Genomic DNA, 10,175 nt, shown 5'->3' on the forward strand with positions numbered 1-10,175 from the left:
CAGATGAGGAAACTGCAGTGTAAAGATCAAATAGCTGCATTTCTTTCAGAAATGTCAAGTAGGAATTCTTGTCTCTTTCCGTCCCAGTAAGTAGCATGAAAAACTTGGACATCACATATGAAATAAACATAAGGCTCTGAATGTTAGAAGAAAGCTGAACCCCAGGTCCTGAGGAGAACACAGAAAAGTTCCCTGGGTTTTCTTTTAGCCTCATACATGTGAAGGGGCTAAAGGGACTGGTAACCCAGAAATTCCAGCAGGCATAAACCAGAAAGGCCCAAATAAAAGTTTTTTTTTCTATTAGAAAGACCAGGAAAAGGAAAACTTAGCAAGACAGAAAATTTTTAGACAATAAGCTCTTCTCTGTTCTTGACAAACATCTCAGAAAAGCTATCACGGTGAGCTTAGACTTCAGTCTTCTGGAGACTGTAAGGAAGTGCCACACCCTTCCCCTGGGGCGGCCTCAGAGAAGGCTACGTAGGAAACGGGAACCTCCGCCTCCCCTGGGCAGTAAGAGGAAACTCGCCTCCCCAGGGTGTGGGCGGGGGCTCTCTGGGGAGCCTGGCCTTCCACCTGCAGGGTGGCATTTCCTGCCGCCTCTGCTGGAGCTCTGTCAGAAAAGCCAACCAAACTACAGTGTAGAAATAAGATCCAGAGTCTCAAAAATTAAAAACTTTTGCTCTGCAAAAGTCTCTCTTAAGAGGATAAAAGGACAAGCCACAGTCTGAGAGAAAAAAAACTTGCAAACCAGAGATCTGACAAAGACCTAGTATCTAGAATACATAAAGTACTCTCAGAACTCAACAGTAAAAAGGCAATCCAATTAGAAAATGAGCAAAAATGTGAACAGATATTTTCACCCAAGTATATACAGATGGTAAATAAGCACAAGAAAAGATGTTCAATATTGTTAGACAGGAGGGAAATGCACAACTATACATGTATCAGAATGGCTAAATAGCGACAGCAGCAAATGCTGGTGAGGATTTAGAAAAACTAGATCACCCATATTGTGAGTGAATCACTTGTGTTGCCAGAGGGAATATAAACTGTATAACCATTCTGGGAAACAGTGAGGTGGTTTCCTTGAAAACTAAATATCCCAGCAATTACAATTTCTGGGTATTTATCACAGAGACACGAACACCTATGTTCACTCAGAGACCTGTGTGTGCATGTTTATAGCAGCTCTGTCCATAACAGCCCAAAACTGAAGATGGCCATGATATCCTTCAACTACTAAATGTCAGACAAATTGTAGTACACCAATCCCACAGAATACTACTCGGCGACAAAAAGAAAAGAACTATTGATGCAACAACCTGAATGAACTCCAGAGAATTATGCTAAGTGGTGAAAAAAAAGTAAATACCAAACATTTACACACTGATACCATTTATAAGGCATACTTGAAATGACAAAATTATAGAAGTGGAGACAAGACTAGTGAAAGCCAGGGGTTAAGAGGGGTAAGAAGAGGGCTGTAAGAGGTCATTCTGTGGGGGGGATCCTTGTGGCGATGGAAATTTTCTGTATTTCGACTGTATAAATACCAATATCTGCTTGTTATGAACTGCATTGAAGTCCTAACCTTCAAAGTCTCAGAATGTCACTGCATGTGGAGATAGGGCCTTTGTTTCTTTCTCAGGTTTTACGAGGGCAGGGGGGAGATATCAACCTGTTATTCTACCCATTCATGCATTCATTGGTTCATTCTTATTGTGCCCTGATGGGGGATTGAACTCGTAACCCTGGTATATTAGTACAGTGTCCTAATCAACTGAGCTACCTGGTGAGGGCTTCAGATAGGGTCTTTAAAGAGGCAAGTTAAAATAAGGTCGTTGGGCTGTCCCCTAACTCAGTATGACTGGTTTCCCTATAAGAAGAGAAAATTTGGGCACAGACACCTGCAGAAGGAAGATGCTGCAAAGACTCAGAGGTAAGACCCCCATCATTACATTTCAAGAGAAACCAGATCTTCCAGCACCTTGAGGTGTTCGGATCCCCTGAACTTCAGCTTCTGAGGCCAGGAGGCCTCAGAGAAGCTACCCCTGATGACTCCTTGATACTGGACTTGCAGCCTCCAGAATTATAAGGAAATAAATTTTTGTTGTTCAAGCTACCCAACCTATAGTGGTCATGGCAGCCCTAGCAAATTAATACTCTAGTTATAATATTGTACTACAGTTTGGCAAGATGTTACCTTTCAGGGAAACTGGGTAAAGGGTACATGGGATTTCCTCATATTATTCCTTACAAATGCATGCAAATCTACAATTACCTTAAAATAAAAAGTTTTTTTTAAAAAGTGATTCCGAGGTTCAAAGGAAGGTCTCTCTGTTGCAAAAGCTTTTGATCAAAACTGACCCAAACTATTGGCCCAGCCCTTGGTCGGAGGACCTTCAGATCTGAGGTTGAGTCAAAAAAATACAAATTTTGAATTCAGACTCAGGTGATTGGCATGAGTACTGACCTTGCGCATTTTAATCATGATAGGTCAAAATGCAGCATTTTGGCATAGGGTTTCCGATTTTCTTTATTGTGCATCCGTACTTCCTCACTGCTTTCTTCCATGTAGAAGCAACCCTATCTCACAGACCCACAGCCTGGTGTAGGGAGTGGCCCCAAGTGCTGTTGAATCATACAGGTAATTGAAGGCACACATTGTTCTGTGACTTTCCAAGAGTCATACTGCATAATCTTGAGTGCAACTACTTCATGGTGATTAGGAATGTATTGCTTTGAAATAGATTTTTTGGTGCCATACTTCTCTTAATGCAAGCCAACTATGTTGGGCCCTGCATTGAAAAATAGTAATCTGAACTGAAGAAATGGAAATCTGTTTCCATGCCTAAAATAAAAATCAAAAAGCCAAAAAACTCTGATGAACTAAGGCTACATTTGTCTATTTCTTCTGTAGTGAGAGATTTTCATAAGGGATTTTCAGAGGTAATTTTGACTTTGTGAGTATTTTGCTTTAATGCTGACTTTAGAAATTAACCTCCTCGTAAAATCCTATCCCACTTTGCTATTTTGACATTTCTTTTGTCGGAAAGTATTCATTAACATTTTGCATAATTGTCCCGTTTCCAGAGCAAGTATATAATTTCCTACAGAGTGAAGGCTTCATAGTGCATACCCAGTAAACTCCATCCTGTCTGCCACTGGTTGGTGCCCAAGTCGTACCCAGGCCTGAAGAGGGATTTTTCTGCCATTCGTCCTGTTAAATCTTGTGGGTAGTCTGTGTCATTAAAATGTCCTGGCCATTTCTGATGTCAATTTCAGTCACTGTTGTTCTTTTATTGAATTCCTGCTCTTTTCTGAACATGTAGTGCCAGCATTTATGGCTATGTCAACATACAGGATTTTATTAATTAGAATACTTTTATTACTTCGTTTTTACCAAGATACTCATATGAAAATAAATCTAATTTTGATGATAACATTGAGGAATAGGAAAGCCATAAAAACTTACCATGAGATCTTACCATGGCAAGAATATAGCCATGAGAACTTACATTCTAGTGAAATATGAAGTCAAAGAATAGGCTTATTGGAATGAAGATATTTTACTTTCTTACTAAAGAGTAAATTGCAGAGAGCTTCAAGAAGAATTTTTAAAAGTCAAGGATATGTATTTTTTTTTCCTGAGGAATTAAGAGCAATTGTGGAAATAGATTTTACTCTATTATTTTTAACTGAAATAACCTAGTATTATTTTTTATATTCAAATAAACTGCAATTTAAGTGTTCTTGAATAATTTTATTTAGCTATTAATCATATGGATTCTGGTGCTCAGTCCATAAAACAGTAAAGTAACTTTTTTTTTTTAATTTATCTTTAGAGGGGAAGAGAGGGAGAGAGGGAAAGAAACATCAATGTATGGTTGCCTTTCGTGCGTCCCCTGCTGGGAAGTGGCCTGCAGGGAACTGGCCTGCAACCCAGGCATGTGCCCTGACTGGGAATCGAACTGCGATTGTCTGGTTCGCAGGCCCGCGCTCAATCCACTGAGCTACACCAGCCAGGGCATAACATAACTTTTTATAGGTATCTCTATTTTATGTTTTGAGAGAAATTGATTCCTTGGCTACTCTATATAGGCTGTATATATGTTCTTTAGAAAAGGCAAGGAAGAAATTCAATCAATTGTGCCACAGTGATGGATGTTTCAAGCAATATAGCTGATATCCAGAAGCGGTGTCTAGTTTCTTTTCTTCATTTTTATAACAGCGCACTGCATCCAGGTCTTTAGTGACAAGATATCACAGCAATGCTTATATTCAGACTGCCTGGTTTCTGGTATCTGTCAAATATTACAAAATGATCTTTGTTGGTCATTAAATCGGAAACACTGTGGTCAAATGATCTGAAAGTCTGCACAAGCTGAGTAAAATTTTTCCTTTTTACTCTTATTTATACTTAGATTTGCCCTTTCCAAGTCAAGAAGAGTTAGACGTTCAGAAGTTGGTTTTCATAATTCTGTGCTGGTATGGGATGATGATAGCAGTATTGTACTTCATTCCAGAGAGGTCATTTATTTTTTGTATCAGAAACAAACACATATGAAACCATGCTGCATCTTTATAAAATTTGTGAAAGGCAAATCCATATATATATATATATATATATATATATATATATATATATATATATGTGTGTGTGTGTGTGTGTGTCATTAGAACTGGTAAATATTAATATTATTGCGGCTAAAAACCTCAGAGTTGTAAATATGTCATTCTGTTTTCTTCATTCAGTGAGACTGTTTGAAATAGCCATCAATATCTAAAATAAGAAGACATAAAAATAGAAATTTTATTTTTTTATTAGAAAGCATAGGATCAAAAGAAGCCAACCAGAAAGTTTTATAGACATGGAGCTTTTATCGACTGACCCTAGAAATGCCACTGGGTGAAGACAGCGCTCCCAGCTCTCCGACGCCACAGAGAAGGGCCACTCACGTCTTTGTCTTGGTATTTACACAGGGATCATTCTTCTCAAACAGTCTCAACTGTAAAGGTAACCAGAATTTTCCATATTAAGCACCAAATGTGTGCAAGGCTCTACAGAGCTAAAAGAGGTTATATTTGGTGTCAAATATTAATTCTTATAGCTGTTGAGATTAATTCTTAATAGCAATTATTAGTTCTTTATAGTTGCAATTATTAATTCTTTATTAATAAGAATTAATAATTCTTATTAATTCTTATAGCAATGTTGATTGCCTGTGATTGTAAATGGGGGGAAAAAAGATGAATCCTGAATTTTAGGCCTAGTGATTAATAGGGTAATAAAAAAATAAACCAGAAATTTGAAAGAATGTATTTGTAGTCTGTTGTAATTTAGTTTACTCCAAGAAACAGAGCCTGAAATAAATCTTTCACGCTAGTGAGTGATTTTGGGATGTGAACCCAGGGAATAGGGGAGGGGCCCCTGGGAAGGGTGAAATGGGGAAGGATAGAGAGCTAATGCAAAAGTACATTGTTGAGTCGGCTGTCTCTGTGGGACCCTGGGGCTTAGTCCTGGTGGGGATGCTTTAAGGAACCATATAATAAGATCCTTCAGAAATGTCGACCAGAGACACAGAAGAAAGAAGCAGTATGACTCCCACAGGCTAAAATTACACTGGTGGGTATTAATTTTCTCTTCTTTAGGATTCTTACTAGAAAGCAGAGAGTCCAAACAAGGCATACACACAACATAGCTGAGAGGAGCTGCCCTGAAGAACACCTGTGCACAGCTTCCAGTTGACTCAGCAATGGCCAGAGCTAAAACACGGGCTGAAGGAAGGGGAATGGCAGGTGTCTAATGTGATGCCTGTCTTTCATACTTATTCATTAAGTATTCACTGTTCACTTTTAACACCAGTTTTCTCATCTTAAAAGAGGTGGGGGGGGGGGGTGTAACCTACCTTGCCTGCTTCCTGGAGTGATCATCAAGGCTTTGTAAAAGAACTTGGAAGCAATTTAAAGGATAGCTCACTACAAAACTAAAAAGTAGTTGAGAATGTTCTAGAGCTGAGACATGTAGGAGTAACAGAAAAAACGGAGAATCATGAGGTCACAGAAAGAATCTAGAGTACCGTGAAAAGCCCCTGCATATTATGCGACAGCTTTGTGGCAACCAGAGAGGAAGACAAGCACAAATGAAGATAAAGCATATTAGCATCTTGGAAAATGAGTGAATTTTAATAGACTAAATTATCTGCTAGCTGGGATATTAGGAGATTGTTTCTTGTTAGAAATAAACATGGATTCAACTGATTTAGAAGTGCCCAGCATATGAAGACTACCTTGCCTGCTCTGCCTCACACTAATTTAAGATCTACATTTTAATCTTGTCTGTCTATGCCTCAGCTTTAGAGCTCAAATTCACTTTCTTCTGCAGTGTTTTGGCAATTGAAAGACTCCAGCTGGATTCTTAATTTCAGCCCTATTTGATCTCTGAGGATTCAGCCAGTAGCTACTCTCCCATCCTCAAGTTCTATCAGTGATACTTTTATTTCTTTAGAACTTTTGCAGATTTCGTAAGTATTCAGTGCAATGTTAAATGCATTTTCTTTGAGGCTTTGAATGGATCTCTAACTGACTTCCAACTCTAGATGAGCAGACATTTTCCCTCCACCTGCTGGGAATAAATACCTCTTCTCTAAGAGGCTCCTCAGTATTGTACAGGGGCTGCCAAAAAAACCTTCACTTATTTTAAGCTCTGCAAAGACTAAATTGCCTAGTCAGGGAAAAATCCCAGTCTTTTTCAACAGGTGACACTGGCCCTTGGGTACACTCTCTAGATCCCTGATATGGTTTCTAGGGAAAACTCAAGTCCAGGTTTATTCCACTTACCGTATTTTTTGGACCATAAGATGCACCTAGGTTTTAGAGGTGGAAAAGAGGAAAAAAATTTTTGAAGCAAAAAATGTGGTAAAATATTTAATAACATAAATAGCATAATATTTTACCAATGTAAATGTAAGCAGAACTAAGCAGCAGCATTAACAACCATTTTTCTTCCCAAATTTGGGGGGTGGGGTGGGGAAGGTGTGTCTTATAGTCTGGAAAATACAGTAGTTGGAGCTAAGAACACATCATTCTAAAAATCTTGCTATTCTGTTTTTTTTTAACTTTGGGTTCTCCATTCCAACATAATACTATCTTTCTGACATATGCATACCTTTCATTTGTATTTGGTTGTGGTATTTATGTATTAAAAATCCCTCTAATTTAGTTCAAATTAAAGTTCCTACTACATATTTTAGGTTCTCATTGCTCTTTAAAAACATGAGTATTTCTTTCTTTTGAGATAGACCTTACCCTTGAAGGTCTATCCTTACACTTTCTTCACTCCAGATGTTCATTTCTAGCAGGTCTCTGATAACTCACTCGACTGCATCACTCTTTATTAAAGAATAAAATGAGGCCAGCTGGTATAGCTTCTTACCATTCATGTCTTCAGTTTCAGGATTTTTCTCTGTCTCTTCAGAGGTTTACTCTTACATTCTAGGTAATGAGGTTTGCTCTTCCTTTGCTCTTGACCTTCAACTCTTGTAGTCTTTAATTGTACATCACTCCTTAACAGCCATTTAAACTACTAATCCCCAACCAACATGAGAGTAAGATACCAAGTGGAGGTGTGCAAATGTATGCTTACAGCTTCATTGTGTTGATACCGTCTGTGTCATGCGGGATGTCTTCTTCATGACCACACAGGTTCTGCCCTGTATACCATCTCTGACAAACGCTGTTCTTTTTATCTAGTTTAACCTAAATGGGAGGCATTGCAGAGAATGTTGCGTCTTCACTGGTGCAGGGACTCCATTCTGGCAAAGCTGCGTGTCTCTTCACTGGAAAGAGGGGGTCCCTGCCAAAACACATGGTCTTTCACTCACCTAGAAGGGGTCCTCATTCTGAAACGCGTGTCTCTCCATCTGGCCAAGCGGGGACCCTTCATGTCCTGGAGCCAGTCTTTCTCAAGCTCTCACACAGGCCTTCTCACTCAGGAGCGCAGCCCCTAGTTACATTCTGAGTCCAAGCCCTCCTCACTCAGGAGAGCAGCTCATAGATCCCATCTTGAGTCCCAGCTACTACCTTCTCCCTTCCGCTTCCTTCTTCCTGGCTCCAAACTTGGCCACTCCTATTTAACATATCTATGAAACCAGTTAAAGGTTATAGATATGTTAAATAACCATTCCTCCGGAGGTTAGCTCCAAAACTGTTGCTATGCAAAATAGCTCTCAATGGCCTGGCTCCATTCTTTCTTCCCCCTGTGGGGGGGGGGGGTGAGGACATCTTATATGTCTCTCCAATATTCCTATACACTTTGAATTCTGGACACCTTTCCAAATCTTCTCGGGGGGCCCCCCTGTCTGCACCCTGTATCAAGAACACTTTCTGAAGAATAAAACCTTCTGGCCTTCTCTTTCTGTTCTGTCTTCCATCTCCCTTTGCTGTGATCACTAAAATGCCTTGCCAGTTACCCCAAATTAGTGCTACTGAAACCTACTCTGGTAATATTTCTATCTGAAGGATGATAAGGTTTAACATCATTTCAAATTAGGAAAGTATTTCTTTTCTTGGAAAATATCACAATCTTATACCACACCCAGCACTTTACTGAACATTCTGTGCCCAGTTATATATTTAAAATGTACTTATTGTATTTGGATTACTTCACCATATATTTTTGAAGCTTATTATGGTTAAACTGGGCCTTTCCCTTCATGCTGCCCCTGACCACCCAATCCCTACCTCAGTCTGCATTGACATTGAAAGTATTTAAAAAAATTTTCCCCACATTTAAATAGATTTTCTTAATTTATGTAATCTTTGAAACATTTTATTTCACTATCTGATCTCCAAAGAATTTTGTACCTTTTTGTAGCTGTGCTATATTTTAAAAAACCTAAAACATTTAATGGTCATTTACCTATAATTTTGTAATCAATTTTTACCAAAACTTTTAATATAATTGCAAAAAATCCTTAAGCTATGTCTCTAAGTGACATAGACAACAAGCTAAAGTATTTAGTAAATGTCTCATTTGCTTAAAAAATTATAAATGCAAATTAATACAAGACAAAGATGTCTCTTTTTATTTGCAAAATATTTGAAGTATCTAACACTGGTGATCTTGAGGGATGCCAAGCACTTCCCAACATGGCCAGCAGAGTGTGTATTACAAAACCATTTCTGGAAACAGCAGCTCAGTAAACATAAAGCATGTATAATTCTAGAGTCAATTTCAAATTCAGATGGCGTATAGAAAGTACCCTATTTTCAGACTTAGTAAATTACTAGAAAGACCATCTCCTCCGTGGGTACAATGGAGCAAAGTTCTAAGAGGTAAGATGTTACTGGTTATTAACTTTTTTCTTCTGAAATGCATTATTTATCTATGAGATCAGTAGATGAAAATATGAATTTTTTTAATTCCCAAGACTTGTATCCTTTTTGATTATAAAGCAGAAAGCTTTGGGAAATTTGTAGAACTCCATCAGGTTGTGGTAGAGGGAACTCATTCCTGAATCCCAAGGCTTTTATTATCATTAAAATTGATTGTATAGGTACTATATGTCAGTTAATGTTCTAAGCACTTTTTAAAATCCTCATGAGAAGGTATGTTTTTACTGATTTTTAGAGAAAGAGGAAGGGAAAGAAAAACATCGATCTGTTGCCTCCCTAACGCAACCCAACGGGGGATCAAACCCTGACCCAGGTAAGTGCCCTGACTGGGAATCAAACCCACAACGTTTTGGTCTATGAGGTGACTCTCCAACTGAGCCACCCAGCCAGGGCTCTAAGCAATTTTATACAAATAATTTGTTCAATTTGCCAAACCCCCCAAAAGTTTTTATTCCCATTTCTGTCCAGTGCCACAGACCTAACCACCAGGATCTGCATCCCAACAGTCTTATTCATTATTGGTCTTTCTCAACAAGATAATTTATGGCATCATTATATTTCTTCTGCCAGGACATTATCAGATAGCCATGGTACTATACTCTCTTGGTTGCCATAATTATTTCTGGAAAGTTAAATGCTAGAATTAGCTTTTGCCTACACAGTTATGGGCTTAATATTTGTCCATGGGTGTAAGTATATTTAAAATATTTAACAACCCTTAAGGTTGGGGCACTAGCCAGTCAGTGGAGATGCCACTCAATCAGAATGCACCCAGCATT

The sequence above is a fragment of the Artibeus jamaicensis genome, unplaced genomic scaffold (genome assembly GCF_021234435.1).
Source record: "Artibeus jamaicensis isolate MK-2021 breed Jamaican fruit bat unplaced genomic scaffold, CSHL_Jam_final contig_3126, whole genome shotgun sequence".
In the NCBI taxonomy this organism is placed as follows: Eukaryota; Metazoa; Chordata; class Mammalia; order Chiroptera; family Phyllostomidae; genus Artibeus; species Artibeus jamaicensis.